Genomic DNA, 16,772 nt, shown 5'->3' on the forward strand with positions numbered 1-16,772 from the left:
GGTACTGCTTTTCGTGGAAGGATTAGAACGCGGCAACTACACTCTCAAACAGAATGACATATGATCAGAACCAGGTTGGAGAAAAACTTTATAATTCTTTGCACAGTAATTAAATGGAGTTGCCTTACATTTCACTCCGAGAGCAGATTCGAAGGCAGGTTTGCAGATGGGAAAGCAAGCAAGGAAGCTGTGTTCTTGTGCATGTGAAAGGCTGCAGTTGAAGAACAAAGCAGTTTCTGCCCAGTTTCGAACGCGAAGACGGCTACACTACGGACACTAGCCGAGGCTGCCGTACTGCAGCTTAATGGCATCCACCACTGAAAGTTGAAGCCATTCTACGTTTCACCTTTCTGTTTCCAAAAAATTGTTATTGTCCAGCGTAATTAACATCTTGAAAACGTAAAAAAAACCACGTGAAATTGATGACAAAATATAGACAAGGAAGTCGTCAATGTTTGGACCGTAGGGCGAGGTGGAATAAGCTGGGACGACTTTCCCCGCAGCATATCGGCTGCAACATGATCTTTTGGAAGGGTTGTAAACTGAGTATTTATGTGTTTTACCCAAGTTGGGGTGAGTTGAAAACTCGAGAGCATAGGTTTAAGGTGAGTGGGCAGTTCCAATTGTGCCCCTGCATAACAACAGATGCAAAGTCACATGTAAAGGGTTCCATGATCCCTCTCCGACTCGCACAGCTTCTGGAATGTGCCCGGCTACAATGTCAATTTCGCAGCAGATAATGATAGCCCATCAATCCAGACAAAAATCAATGGGAAGCTGAGTCTATCTTCTCAGACTCTTTTCAGCTCCAAATGTATCTGTGAGTGCGTGACAATATATGTTCGCTTATGATTTGGTCAAATAACCATGAGCTGCTTGACATTACTGCAATTTCGATTCTTGCTTTGCTAAATGATTTCATCCCATTGCTCGAAACAGGACGACTTTCACGTTTACACGGAACACGAAACACACCGGACTACAGGGAAAATGCACAAAGCTGAGCAGGCCGTGTTCCAAATCATACCGTGCAGCATTTATTCACTCACTGTGTCTGTTTTGCAGAATAAGGGTCCCAAAGAAAGTTCTCTACCCTAAAACCGGAGGTCGCATCACATTACGAGAACGACAGATCACATTGTGAGGATGCTCTGACCTCGGAGCCAGTTCGAGATGACACTTTCCGTGCCTTTTACCTTAACCGTGCAATTTGCTGCAGAGATGTTCACTCCTGGACATGAGCCTCGTGGATACCAACTGAGTCGGAAACCTGTGTGGGAATCGACGAGAAGCGACTCAAACAATTTTGATAACTCCCATGGTGCTCATTAGAAATGGAGTTTCTGTTCAACCTCAATCTAAAAGGCAGTTTCTGAACCTAGTAACAGAACTCAAAAGGTAATTACCTCACCCCAGCCCCACTCCGGAAGAGGTGCTAACTGCCCTTGATTGCTTTTTGTTCACGATGTGAAGAGCTCTCACGCCTGAGTCACCTTCACGTCTCTGTTTGCTGAGTGAATCACAAAGAAGGAGCTTCACCAGAGCTGCAATTGCCACACTTCTCCACACACCCTCCCCGTTTACATTTTCCTGCTCGTCAGTGATTTAAAGAAAATTAAATGGATGCGATGTCATTCTGTAGCCTCTCTGTCGATTCCTCCGTTTGAGTTCCAACATGGCTTAGATCTCGGGGCGCACCTTAATACTAGCGACGCTATGACAGCACAGGTCCGGAGGTTCCTCTGAAAGTGTATGTTTTTTTTTTCATTGCTGTTGCTGATTGAATGAGCCACTAACGTGCAAACCGCTCCAAAACATGATTCAGGACCTCTGGTGCCAACTCTCGCGCGTTTAAAAACGACAGACAGCTTCCAAATGAGGTCTTTCAGAGACGACTTTGGGGTACGGTTGACAGTCAGACAAGTTCAGGAATTCGTGGTGCGCTGTGACACCAGCGCATCAGCTTCTTCCCTGCCTTTGAACCGGGCCGCATGCGCAAGGAATGCAAATGCGGTACTGCTTTTCGTGGAAGGATTAGAACGCGGCAACTACACTCTCAAACAGAATGACATATGATCAGAACAACGTTGGAGAAAAACTTCATAATTCTTTGCACAGTAATTAAATGGAGTTGCCTTACATTTCACTCCGAGAGCAGATTCGAAGGCAGGTTTGCAGATGGGAAAGCAAGCAAGGAAGCTGTGTTCTTGTGCATGTGAAAGGCTACAGTTGAAGAACAAAGCAGTTTCACAATTATTATATGTAAGATAAATTAGCAACAAAGGGATTTTTAAAAATCATATTCGTGAATTTGAGAAAAATGAGATAGCTCATCTTGGTATTAGACTGAGTAATAGATAGAAATGAAGAGTAATATTGCAGGGAAACATAATTGGAGCTCTCTGAATTTCAATAGCTGAGATAATTCTTATCTTTCAAATGGGCAAAAATCAGATATTAACAAAGAATTTTGCAAGGGATATTATTGCTTGTTTTGTATTTGGGTTGGCCTGAACAAATAGATATTAATATAGTAGCATTGACAATAAGTAATAATGAATGAAATTTTTAAAAAAACACTGCATTTTTACAAAGTCTAACTTAATTTGCTGTGTAATTATTGTAATTGATAAATGCCTTTATAATCCTGACAGATAAATTGACTTAATATTTTGAATGCACTTTGCTCTGATGTTGATTGGATATTCATTAAGATTAAGAAACTGAAAATTAAAGCATAAAACTTAGCTGTATGATGTGAAAAAAATCATTCAGCAACAATGGAAAAAAATGATTTTGTTCAAAAATGCAGGCAATGCAAGATTTATATGTTTCTAATAGTTTTCTTGAAGAATCATGTCAATTTTGTTAACGTAATTTTTATCACAATATATGATTCGATATTTATTTCAGAATTAGGAGGAAAAGTCTTAGGCCCTGAAAGTGACTATTATTGTGAACAAAATATAGAGTCACTGACATTTGGTACGGAAAGGAATTCTCATAATTGTGTGATTATTATTCACTGACAACTAACATGGAAGGAAAAGGAAAATTGTCAACATTTCCAAGCAATATTTTTCTTATAATGAAATGAAAATAAAAATCATTTTGGAGGGCACATGGTTTGAAAAAAAGAAACAATCACATCATGTGACATCTGAGCTGAAGACTCGTTCCCATTTCCCCCATTGTAGTCTTCACAATAATTTAAAACTTATTGTTGGTTGAACTAAAAAAACAAATGGATATAATCGAAATTTTTTCTTGTACACCAAAAAAAGCAAATGTAAAGCAATATTATCATGAAAATTATACCGCTCTGAATGGAATCATTTCACACACAATATATGAATATATTGAATTGAAATGTCATCACAGCTGCAGAAGTGTTTTCCCTGACAGGGAATGAAGACTCAGGAGGCAGGCTGAGCTCAGGCATGTGGAAGATGTTTACTCATGCTGCAACCAGTTAACAAAGGGATCATCCCCCAAGGCCAATCTCGGAAGGGAGATCCATGACACACTGTAACAGACAATAAAAATCAGCATTTTTATGGACTTTCTGCATCACAATGGTCACATGCAATGTGGTTACAGCCCTTCATTCCTCATCCAGCCACCCAACTGAAACACATAATTGCAGATGGACATTCTAATGGACATTACCAAATTCCTTTCATCTCATGTTGTTTAACAGCTACTATATTCTCCAGGCTTTGGGATCTTTCCACGTATCTTATTAATTCAGTTTCCAAAGTTATTCCTGCAGTCCCTCGGGCCTCTCAGGATGCTTTATCAGTTGGGACATTTTGAATTTTGCTGTTCATTATATTTTATTTTATCAAAGTTAATTACTCCTCATATTGTCCACTATCCTAATAATACAGAATACAGTTAGTTTTAACTTACTTGCTATAAGATTAGTAATATGACTTGTGTTATAAAGTTCGTTGCATTGTGTAAACTTATGCAGCTACTCTTTCTGTCAGGACTGTATAATTAATGGGAAGTCAATATCATACCTTGAAGCTAATTTCTAAAACTAGCTAACTGGACATCTAAGTCTGAATGCTTTTCTCTAATGTTTTTTGATAGACATTGGTTACATGTATCTAATTATGTTACAAATTACCCATGATTCTCAAGAATCTGTTCTTAGAACCTTTGTTTAGTATTCTGAGTAACTTTAAAATAATAACTATTTCTGAAAAACGAACTCTTCTGCTGTTGCGATAGCTGATTAGAAATCTCATATAGCTGCCCGTCATATGTAAAAATGAACAGCATTTATTGGAGTGTAAAATAATCAGACATCTCTTAATATGTAAGGCCGAATATTAATCCAATGATTTCTGTGAACATTCAAATTAGAAAGGAGCAGATATTATCTGTGAGTGTTGGATGGGGAATCATTAGTTAGTTTGTGTTTGTGTTGACCTGGAATAAGAGAGCTATTATTCTCTCAGTCCTGCTGTGATGTTTCACCCAATCAGAACCAGCAGCTCTCCTCTTCTCTCAGCTCCCCTTCTGTCCTTCCTGCAGCATCTGTCCCCTGGAACATTGAGCTGCCTGTCCTGTCCCTCCCTAGCTGTGTTTCTGTAATACCTGTGATATCCCAGTCCCATCTTAGATTACTTCACTAAAGACAGGAATGCACCTGATGGATTTTTCTTACCATCAGCAATGGTTTATACTCATTTACAGGGTTTTAATTAAATCGTTTTTGAAGCATTTACTTCACATTCAATCATTTGTAGTGGTGGGATTTGAACCTGTGTCCAGAGAACACTTGCTGAGTTTCTGGATAAATTACCACACAATAATGCCACTAGGCCATCACTTTGCCTGCTCACAGTTTGTATATCCCAGTGCAACATGTTTCAAAACCCTTTCTTCCTGCACAATTGTTTGACCCGGCACTCTGGTGATGTGACTCAGTACCTCTCCATCTGGTATCCCTCACTGTGTGGGTCTAATTGCTGCCTCTATCAGCGTCTCTCACTTTTGAAGCTACTCCAGATCATGAGCCAACAGAATTCTCCACTCCAGAGAGATGAGGCAGCACAGGTCAGGAATGGAGACTGGTATTTTCCAGATCTCTGTGGGCTCAGTGCCATTCTATATGTGTAACCCTCAAAGCATTAGTTTAATTTCCCATTCTGCCTATTTCTGTGTCTTCTACATGTACTCATGGAGTTCCTGACTCAATAGACTTGCCAACTGCTGGTTGGGACGATGGTTGGTCAGCCAGAAAGACAAAGTCAGGGAGGTCAGGAGTCTTCAATAAATCCTGCTGCCAGGCAAGATCATTCCAGTGCACAGAGCAGAAAGTAATAAGGGGCTAAACATCAGTTAACAAGACATGACATAGAGAAAGTGCTGGAGGGGGAGCACAGTACAGACACACCCCAGGCTCAATCATCACACCTGCTGCAAGTTTTGTTGTAATGAGACAGCATCGGGAGTTCCCAGTTATCAGTCCAGGCCTGTGCTTTCTTAGGGAGCATCAGAACAATTGAGGGGAAAGCAGGCCTCCCACGAGAGGGTGGTAATGCTGCCTGGGATCTTTCTGTTCCCTATTCCCTCTCCAACACTGCATCAATGGCTTGTATTGAGGACCAGTGTCTTCAATCATTCTAACTCCTATAACAGTTCCTATCTCTGTCATCTCCTCCCCTCTCTCCAATTATTTCACATATTTGAAACCTCTAGTCTAGATGACCATCCGTGTCGCTGTAACTTGCTTCAGTCTCTACAACGTGCTTTGTCTTGATAGTCTCCTCCTCCAATAACTGGAGACATCGGGTCTGTTTCTGTGTGGCATGACTCTTCGGCTGAGATTTCCTAAATGAAATGAGTCGCGTTTGCCGGTGTTTGGCTCATATCCCTTCAAACCTTCTCCTCTCCATGCACCTGCCCGAGTGTCTTTTCCATGTTGTAATTGTACTTGTTTTTACCATTTCCTCTGGCAGTCCATTCCGTCTATGCACCATCCTCTGTGGATAATGTTGCCCCTCAGCTCCCTCTTTAAATCCTTGCTTTCTCACCTCATGTTTATGCCTCTAGCCTTGGACTTACCTACCCTTGGCAATTCACCTTACTTAGACCATACATGGTTTCATAAACCTTTATAAGGTCACCCCGTGGCCTCCTCTGCCCAGGAGAAATATTGACGACAGTGTTACCAATATCTCCAACTCATGTACTTAATGCTCTGACCAATGAAGACAAGTGTGCTAATTGCCGCTTTCAACAACCTGTCGCCCTGTGATGCCAGTCCAAGGAACAATGTAACTGCACCCCTTGGTCTCTCTCTTTTCTACAACACTGTCCAGGGCCCAAACATTAACCGTGTTAGTCCTCTCTGGTTTTTCTTAACTAACTCCAACACCTGAATTAAACTCCATCTTTCATTCCTTGGCCCACTGGCCCAGTTGATTAACATCTCCTTCGATAACTATATTCCCTGCCCACTCTTCCACTCATCTTGGTATCCCTAAATATACTAACAGGGACTCCTATATTTTCACTCAGATTGTTTATGTATATGGTGCACAACAGTGGTCCCAGCACCAATCCTTATAGCACACTGCTGGTCAGAGGCTTCCAGTTTGAACAACAACCCTCTCCCACCACCCTCTGTCTCCCACTGTCATCCCATTTACTATCCAGTTGGCTAGCTCTCCCTGATCCCTTGTGATCTACCCTTCCTCACCAATGTATCATGTTACACCCTGAACAAGGGTTTGCGGAAGCCAGAAATAACGTCTGTTGCTCTGCCTTCGTCTATCTTTTTGGTCACATCTTGAGCAAACTGCAGTCAAGTTTGTGGGACATGTTTTCCCACGCACGAAGCCATGCTGGCTGTCCGTAATCAGTCCTTATCTTTCCAAATGCATGTAAGGCCTACCTCTCAGAATGACCCCCAACAACTGACCCACCCGGATGTCTCGCTCATCAGTCTGTAGTTCCCTGGCTTTCTCTTGCAGCCTTTCTTAATTGATGACACAACATTATAATTTTAGTCAGAGTCATACTGCACTGTTTAGTTAATGTTAACCATACTCTAAAACGGATCTCATCCCACCTGCCTGTTCCTGGATCATATCCCTTCAAACTTTTCCTATTCCTGGACTAATCCAAATGTCTTTTAAACATTGTAATTGTCCCCATGTTCACCCCTTCCTTGGGAAGTTCATTTCACACACAAACCACCCTCTGTGTAACAATGTGCCTCATGTCTTTTTTTTATATGTCTCTCCTCTAAACTTAAAAATGTAGTGCCTTGTCTTTAAACTCCCCTGTCCATGGGAAAAGACAACTCCCATTAACTCTATCTATCCTCCCCATGATTTTATAAACTTCTACGAGGTCATCTGTCAACATTCAGGTTTCACTGAAAAATACCAACCTATTCAGCCTTTCTTTATACTGAAGCCTTTCGTACCCAGCCACATCCCAGTAAATCTCCTCCCAACCCTTTCCAGCTTCATAATATCCTTCCGATAACTGGGCGACCAGAACTGGACACAGTATTCCAGTGGCCTGTATAATCTCAATGTGACTTCCCAACTCCTATATCCAAAGGACTGCGCAATGAAAGCAAGTGAGGCAAGCACCTTTTTTGAAACTATCCTGTCTCTCCCTGTTGCAAACTTCAAAGTATTATGTAGCTGAACCCTGAAGCCATGAAGCCATACCCCTACATCTACCCCTTCCCTAACACTACGGGCAATTTTTTTTAGCATGGCCAATTCACCTGACCTGCACACCTTTGGACTGTGGGAGGAAACCGGAGCACCCGGAGGAAACCCACGCAGACACGGGGAGAACGTGCAAACTCCACACAGTTAGTCGCCTGAGGCGGGAATTGAACCCGGGTCTCTGGCGCTGTGAGGCAGCAGTGCTAACCACTGTGCCACCGTCCCTCTGTTCTACAACTATCGAAGGTCTTGCCATTAATTGTATAAGCCCTGCCCGTGTTTGTTGTACCAAATGCATTACCTCGTATTTATTCAGATTGAACTACATCTAACAGTTTTCAGCCATTCACACATTTCATCAGGATCCCTTTGTAATCTCAGAAAACCTTCTTCACTGTCCACAATGCCACCCTCCAGTCTACCTGCCTATCACACATAGCTCTCTATGGTACAAATATCTCTGCTAGGGGCCCTACAATTTCTTCACCAGCTTCCCACAATGTCCTGAGATACATTTGATCAGGTCCTGGGGATTTATCTACCTTTTGTGTTAAAACCTCCAGCACCTCATTTTCTATAATGTGGACTCATTTCAAGACATTGAGTCATAGAGATGTACAGCACAGAAACAGGCCCATCGGACCAACTCCTGCCTGATGTTTCTAGTCACATTTGCCACAATTTTGCCAATATCCCTCTAAACCTTTGCTATTCATACACCCATCCACATGCCTTTCAAAATGTATTTCTATCAGCCTCCACTATTTGCTCTCGCAGCTTATTCCATCCACTCTGCGGGAGCCAGTTGTCCTTTAGACCCCTTTGAAAAGTTTCCCTCGCCTGGGGAAATGACCTTGTCTATTGACCCTGTCGATGACCATCATGATTTTAAACACCTTTTATCGGTTAACTCCTCAGCCTCCCATGTTCAAGTGAAAACAGCCCCAACCTATTCAGGCTTTTCCCTGAAGCGCAAACCCTCCAACCCTGGCCACGTCTTTGGTCATTTCTTCTGAACCCTTTCATTTTCCACGACATCCTTCCAATGGCATTGAGACCAGAATTGCACACAGTATTCCAATAGTAGTCAGGCCAAACACTGTTTAGTTCCCTGAGTGCCCCAGTCTTTACCAACAGTAAGTTCCAAAGTGAAATATTTGTTTCGGATCTTGTAGTTTCACACATCGTTGGCTTCATTGATCATGAAGGAGACCAGGTTTGTCCCGAGCTCTTCTTTTGCTCTTAATACACTTGTAGAGTCTCCTTGGATTCTCCTTAATGTTCTCTGCCAAAGCTATCTCATGTCCCCTTTTTACATTCCTGATTTCCATCCTAAGTGTATTTCTACAGCCCCGATGCTCCTGAAGGGATTCCCTTCAGTCAGCCAGTTATATCTGACATGTGACCCCTTTTTTCTTGACCACAGCCTCGAAACTCAGCCAGTGTTTCCTAACTCAGTCAGCATTGAGCTGCACACGAACAGGAACACGCTGGCGCTGAACGCTCCTTTTATCTCGGTTTTAAAATATTCCTACTTGCCAGACTTCCCTTTATCTGCAAATAGCCTCCCCAGATCTACTTTAAAAATTCATGTCTAATACTATCTTGCTCCATTGATTAACTTTAACTTGTGGACCAGGCCTGTCCTTTTCCATCGCTATTTTCAAACTAATGCAATTGTGATAACTTTCCAAAGTGCTCTCCCACTAACACCTCAGTCCTGTTCCCTACCTTGTTTCCCAAGGGGAGGTCAGGTTTATCCCCATTCTCCAGTTGGGCCACTTAGATAATGACTGGGAGTTTTCGGAACACACTTAATAAATTCCTTCCATCCAAATGCTTAACTTAGTCGCAATCCCAGTCCAGGTTTGGAACGGTTAAGTTCCCCTATCATTACAACCCTATTATTCGAAGAGATATCTGAAATCTCCTGACATATTTGGTCCTTCATCTCCCATTTCCTATCGCTGTCGTCTGACCGTAGAAAACTAATGACCAATTTCTATTTCTCAGTTCCGCTAATATCCACGTTTAACTGGGCGATCCTGCATGAATACTCCCTCTAGGTACTGCTGGGATGTTTCCCCCCAATCAAACCCACCAGCTCTCCTCGTGTTTTGCGTCCTGTTCTATCCTTCCTGTAGCATCTGTCTCCAGAACATTGAGCTGCTGGTCCTGTTGCTCCCTCAGCTGTGTTTCTGTCACACCTATGGTATCCCAATCCCATGTTCCCATCCATGCTCTAGGTTCATCTGCCTTACCTGTCTGGCCCTTTGCATTGAAATAACTGCAGTTTAATCCACCAGTTTTCCCTAATTGTCTGCTATATTCTTGCCTGCCTTGTCTACTTATATAGTTCTCTTGAACATTTGTACCAGCCTCAACTTTCTTTCTGGCCTTATGACTCTTTGGGGTCACACAGCCCTGCCAGACGAGTTTACATCCTCTCAAGCAGCTCCACCAATGCTCCCCACCAGGATGTGGGTCCCCCTCCTGCTCCCAGTCCAGGTGTATTCCCACCCTGTCTACCTGTGCTGATACCTTCAGACATCCAGATACTTGCCCACCAAGGTCGCTGTGTTCCTCAGTACTCCAGGAGGACCTACCATTCATGATGTATATCATTCGTTTATTAGACTTGCCACAGTGCATTACCTCACAGTGATCAGAAGTAAACTCTGTCTGCCATTATCTGCTCAGTTTATCATCTGATCGATATCAGACCACAGCCTGAGTCCATCCCCCTCACTGTGGGCAACACCCTCACCTTTCATGTCATCTGCAAACCTACTAATGTTACCTTCTGCTTTCACATCCAAGTTATTAATGTACGTAACAGCCAGCAATGGTTCCTGTACAGATCCCTGTGGTACATCCGCTGGGCAAAGGCTTTCAATCACAAAACCAACCCTCCGCCAATTGTGGATCCAATTTACCAACTTACCTTGAATCCCATGGGCTCTTCCCTTTTGGACCAGTCTTCCGTGTAGGACCTTGTCAAAGACCTTAATGAACTCCATATAAACCACATCATCTGCACTGCCCTCATCAATATCAGAGGACAGTCGTCTAGCAAATCCATACAGACAATCCCTAATGAAATTGCGGGGGTATCCGTTTTTGGCGACGATATTGTATAGGTGTTCTTCTTTCTCTTTTTGCAGTTCTTATGTACTGCAGTGTTTTGTGGCCCTTTTGAACAGTGTCTGGATGCAACTTCTTTTGTGTGTGTTAGGGTGGTTGCTTTCGTAGTTTAGGACTTGGTCTGTGTGTGTGACTTTCCTGTCAACCTTTGTGGTGAATTCTCCATTCGGTGTTCTCTGTACCATCACGTCTAGGAATGGGAGTTGGTTTTCCTTTTCTTCTTCTCTAGTGAATCGGATTCCTGTGAGTGTGGCGTTGATGATCTAGTGTGTGTTCTCTATTTCTGTGTTTTTAATGATTACAAAGGTATCATCCACATATCTGACCCAGAGTTTGGGTTGAATTTGCGGTAAGACTGTTTGTTCTAACCTTTGCATTACCACTTCTGCTATGAGTCCAGAGATGGGTGAGCCCATGGGTGTGCCATTGATTTGTTCATATATTTGGTTGTTGAATGTGAAGTGTGTTGTTAGGCACAGGTCCAGTAGTTTGAGTATGCCGACTTTGTTGATAGGTTCCCGGTCTTGATGTCTGTTATGTATGTCCAGCAGTTTGGCTCTAGTTTCTCTGGCTAGAATTTATCGATCAGAGGTGAACAGTGCCGTTACATCGAATGAGACCATAGTTTCTTCCTTGTCTATGTGTGTATTTCTGATGATGTCCAAGAATTCCTGTGTTGACTGTATAGATTGTCTGGATCCGCTGATCAGGTGTTTCAGTTTCTGCTGTAGGTCTTTAGCCAGTTTGTGTGATGGTGTCCCTGGAAGTGATACTATGGGTCTGAGTGGGATGTCTAGTTTGTGCACTTTAGGTAGTCCATAGAATCTGGGGGTATCGTTGCTTTCATTTTTCATTCTCTGTCGGTCACACCTGGTTATCTGTTCGGTTTTGTTTTGTAGGTTTCTCAGTGTGTTGTTTATCCTATTGGTGAGCTGTGGGGTGGGGTCAAACTCCACACAATTTCATCCACAGATGCCTCAGGGAGAGACAATGGAATGAGGACATGCCGGAACCCAAAGGACTAGCCATACCACCATACATCAGGAGCATTTCCGAACTGACAGCCAGACTATTGCGACCACTAGAACTCATAACAGCACACAAACCAACAGCCACTCTCAGACAACAACTCACCAGAACGAAGGACCCGATACCCAGCATGAGCAAAACCAATATAGTGTACAAAACCCCATGCAAGGACTGTACAAAACACTACATAGGACAAACAGGAAGACAGCTAACGATCTGCATCCATGAACACCAACTAGCCACGAAATGTCACGACCAGCTATCCTAAGTAGCCACACACGCAAATGACAAGCAACGTGAGTTAAATTGGGCCAACACTACTATTATAGGACAAAAGCCGTTCATCTGGAATTTTTGCCCGAAATGTCGATTTCGAAGCTCCTTGGAAGCTGCCTGAACTGCTGTGCTCTTTCAGCACCACTAATCCAGAATCTGGTTTCCAGCATCTGCAGTCAATGGTTTTACCCTATTATAGGACACGTCAAACCGAGAACAGCCAGTGAATTCCTTGAGGCATGGCACTTATCCACAGTTTCAATCAATAAGCACATCGACCTGGACCCAATATACCGGCCACTGCAGCGGACAGCTGGAACTGACAACCGGAAGCAGCAGATACAAATCACTATAAATGACGGAGGAAACATCACTGAAGTGTTTCACAGGAGGGTCCCTGAGGATGTCACCTAGACAGGGGCCGAAACGTCTGCAACACAAATTCCCAACTCGGTGAACAGAACCACAAAAACGAGCACCCGTGATACAAATCTTCTCACAAAATTTGAAGCCCTTTAGACTCTACAAAGCTCTGTCATGAACAAGCCACCATCTCTCTATTTCCTTTCCTTTCTTCAGTGTCTGCAACTCGCGCTGTATCTTCCAGTAACCTTCTTTAGTTACTGCAGGTCTGCGTAGCTTCCCAGATAATCTGTTTCATCCCTTACAGCTCCCTCAATCACTGTAACACCCTCTGCTCTCTAATCCTCCTCTTTCCCACTGTCTTCCAGGTACAACGGTGATCCTGGAAGAGAGCAGTGCGGAATGGGATGTTATAAATCTCAGCTGAGGCTTGATGCCTACCATTACCTGGGAGTCACAAAGGGAGAGAACCTGAGCGAGTGCAGCACAAAGCAGGAGAATATAAATCAGCAGTGAGGGACAAGGCCGTCTGGGATTTGGATTTGGATACAAATCAGAGCAGGAGGCTCGAAATCAGCACCGAGTCACAGAGGGAGGGACCGTGTGAGGGAGCAATTTGGAGCAGGAGCTTGAGGCTGACTCACACCTGGGAGAATATAAATCAGCACTGAGGATCGAGGCCGAGTTGTACCTGGGAGTCACAGAGGCGGTGACCATGTGAGGGAGCAGACTGGAGTGAGAGCTTGGCGATTACACGTCTGAGGAGACACATCACGATGTGTGCACGTGTCCCTCCATTGTTCTGTGTTTGTGTGTGTGTCCCCTTCCCTCGCTGTGTGTGTGTGTAACTCTCCTCACTGTGTGCGTGTCCCTCCCTCACTGTGTGTGTGAGCATGTCCCTCCCTCACTGGTGTGTGTGTTTGTGTGTGCGTATGTCTGTGTGTCTCCCTCCCTCACTGTCTGTGTATGTGTGTCCCCTCTCGCTTTCTGAGCACATGTCCCAACCTCGCTGTGTGCGTGTGTCCCTCTTGCTGTGAGTGTATGTGCCTCTCTTGCAGTGTGTGAGGGTGTCCACCCCTCGCTCTGTATGTGTGTGTATGCAAAACACTCACTCAATGTGTGTCTGTGTGTCCCTCCCTCGCTGTGTGAGTATGTGTGTGAATGCGTGTCCCTCTCTCACTGTGTGCGCGTCGCTCTTGCTGTGTGTGTGTCCCTCATGCTGTGTGTGTGTGTGTGTGTGTGTGTGTGTCCCTCCCTTGCTGTGTGTGTGTGTGTCCCTCCCTTGCTGTGTGTGTGGGTGTGTGTGTATGTGTGTGTGTCCCTTCCTTGCTGTGTGTGTGTGTGTGTGTATGTGTGTGTCCCTCCCTTGCTCTGTGCGTGTGTGTGTGTGTGTGTGTGTCCCTCCCTTGCTCTCTGTGTGTGTGTGTGTCCCTCCCTTGCTGTGTGTGTGTGTAGTGTGTGTGTGTGTGTGTCCCTCCCTTGCTCTGTGTGTGTGTGTGTGTGTATGTGTGTCCCTTCCTTGCTGTTTGTGTGTGTGTGTGTGTCTGTGTGTGTGTGTGTGTCCCTCCCTTGCTCTGTGTGTGTGTCCCTCCCTTGCTGTGTGTGTGTGTCCCTCCCTTGCTGTGTGTGTGTGTAGTGTGTGTGTGTCCCTCCCTTGCTCTGTGTGTGTGTGTCCCTCCCTTGCTGCGTATGTGCGTGTCCCCCTCCCTCCCTGTGCGCGTGTCCCCCACCCTCCTTCCCTCGCTGTTTGTACGCATGTCCCCGTGTGTGCATGTCCATTCCTGGCTGTTTGTTCGTGCCCCTCTCTCGCTGTGTATGTCTATAATTTTGTGCTTGTGCATGCGCGTATCCCTCCCTCGCTGTGTGTGCGTGTCTCCCTCTTGCTATGAGTGTGTGACCCTCTTGATGTGTATGTGAATGTCACTCCCTCACTGTGTCTCTGTGTGTCCCTCCCTCGCTGTGTGTCTGTGTGTATCCCCTTAACTGTGTGTATGTGTACATGTCCTTCCCTCGCTTTGTGTGTGTGTCCCTCTTGCTGTGTGTGCACGTGTCACTCCCTCGCTCTGTGTGTGTGTCCCTCCCTCACTGTGTGAGTGCATATTCCCCCCTTGCTGAGTGTGCATGTGTCCCTCCCTCGCCGTGTCTGTGCGTGTCCCCTCTCCCTGTTTGTGCGGGCTTCTTGTCAATTTCTGTGCACATGTCCTGCACCTCGCCGTGTGTGTGCATGTCCCTCCCTCGCTGTGTGCATGTCCCTCCCTCCCTCGCTGTGTGCGTGTCCCTCCCTCCCTCGCTCGCTGTGTGCGTGTCCCTCCCTCGCTGTGTGCGTGTCCCTCCCTCGCTCGCTGTGTATGTGTCCCTCCCTCGCTCGCTGTGTGCACGTCCCTCCCTCGCTCACTTGTTGTGTGCGTGTCCCTCCCTCGCTCGCTTGTTGTGTGCGTGTTTCCCTTCCTCGCTCGCTTGTTGTGTGCGTATTTCCCTTCCTCGCTCACTTGTTGTGTGCGTGTTTCCCTTCCTCGCTCGCTTGTTGTGTTCGTGTTTCCCTTCCTCTAGTATGTACGTGTCACACTCTCACATTATGTGATTGCGTGTTCCCCCCTTTGCTGCGTGTTCCTCACTCGCTGTGTGTGTGCGTGTCCCTCCCTCACTCTGTGTGTGTGTGTGTCTCCCTCCCTTGCTGTGAGTATGTGTCCCCCTTCTCGCTGTGTGTGTGTGTGTGCGCGCGCGCATCCCTCCCTCACTGTGAGTGTGCGTGTACCCCCTCGCTGTATGTGTCTGTTCCTCCCTCACTGTGTATGTGTGAGTTTCCCCCCTTGCTCTGTGTGTGTGTCTCCGTCCCTCTGGGTGTGCGAGGCCCTCCCTCGCTGTCTGTGCATGTGTCCCTCTCTTGCTCTGTTTGTGTGTGCACCTCCCTCGCTGTGAATGCATGTCCCTCCCTGGCTGTGTATGTGCATGTCCCCCTCTCGCTGTATATGTCTGTGTTTGTGTGCTTCCTCATGCACTTGTCCCTCTCTCGCTCTGTGTGTGTGTGTGACCCCCTCGCTGTGTGTGTGTGTGTGTGTGTCCCGCTTGCTGGGCGTGTGTGTGCATGGCCTTCCCTCGCTGTGTGTGCATGTGTCGCTCCCTCGCTGTCTGTATGTGTGCGTGTCTCTCCCTCACTGTGTATGTGTGAGTTTCCCCGCTTGCTCTGTGTGTGTGTCCCTCTTGCTGTGCGTGTGTGCGCGTGGCCCTCCCTCGCTGTGTGTGAATGTGTTGCCCCTCGCTATGTGTATGTGTGTGTGTGGCTCTCCCTCGCGCTCTCTGTGTGTGTGGTCCCACCCTCGCTGTTTATGTGTGTGCATGTCGCTCCCTTGCCGTGTATTTGTGTGTCCCTCTCTCGCTGTGTACCTATATTTGTGTGCTAGCGCATGCGCGTGTCCCTCCCTCACTGTGTGTGCGTGTCCCCCTCTTGCTATGAGTATGTGTGTCCCTCTTGCAGTGTATGTGAATGTCCCTCCCTCGCTAGGTGTGTGTGTGTGTGTGTGTGTGTGTGTGTGTGTATGCGTGTCACAGTCCTCTCTCCCTGTGCGCGTGTGTGTCCCTCTCAATTTCTGTGCACATGCCCTCCCCCTCGCCATGTGTCTGCTTGTTCGTCCTTCCCTGTGTGTGTACGTGTCCCTCCCTTGCTGTGTATGTGCGTATCCCTCCCTCACTGCGCGTCTCAGCAAGTCCCTCCCTCGCTGTGTGTGTCCCTCACTCGCTGGTTGCGTGTGTGTTACTCCCTCGCGTTGTGTGTATGTGTCTCTCTCTCTCTCGCTTTGTGTGTCAGTTTCCCTCCCTCGCTGTGAGTGTGCGTGTCCCCCTCGCTGTGTGTGTGTGTGTGTGTGTGTCTCCATCCCTTCCTCTGTGTGTGTGTGTGTGTGTGTGTGTATGCGTGTGTCACTCCCTCGCTGTGTGTGTGCGTGCATGCCCTTCCCTTGCTGTGTCTGTGTATGTCCCTCCCTCGCTTGTGTGTGTGCCTGTGCATGTCCTCTCTCCCTGTGTGCGCGTGTGTCCCTCTCAATTTCTGTGCACATGCCCTCCCCCTCGCCGTGTGTCTGCTTGTTCCTCCTTCCCTGTGTGTGTGCCTGTCCCTCCCTCACTGTGTGTGTGCCTGTCACTCCCTCGCTGTGTGCGCGCATCCCTCCCTTGCTGCGTGTCTCAGCAACTCCCTCACTCGCTCTGTGTGTGTGTGTGTGTCCCTTCCTCGCTGTTTGTACATGTCACATCCTCACTGTG

Source organism: Chiloscyllium punctatum, chromosome 33, assembly GCF_047496795.1.
Source record: "Chiloscyllium punctatum isolate Juve2018m chromosome 33, sChiPun1.3, whole genome shotgun sequence".
Taxonomy (NCBI): Eukaryota; Metazoa; Chordata; class Chondrichthyes; order Orectolobiformes; family Hemiscylliidae; genus Chiloscyllium; species Chiloscyllium punctatum.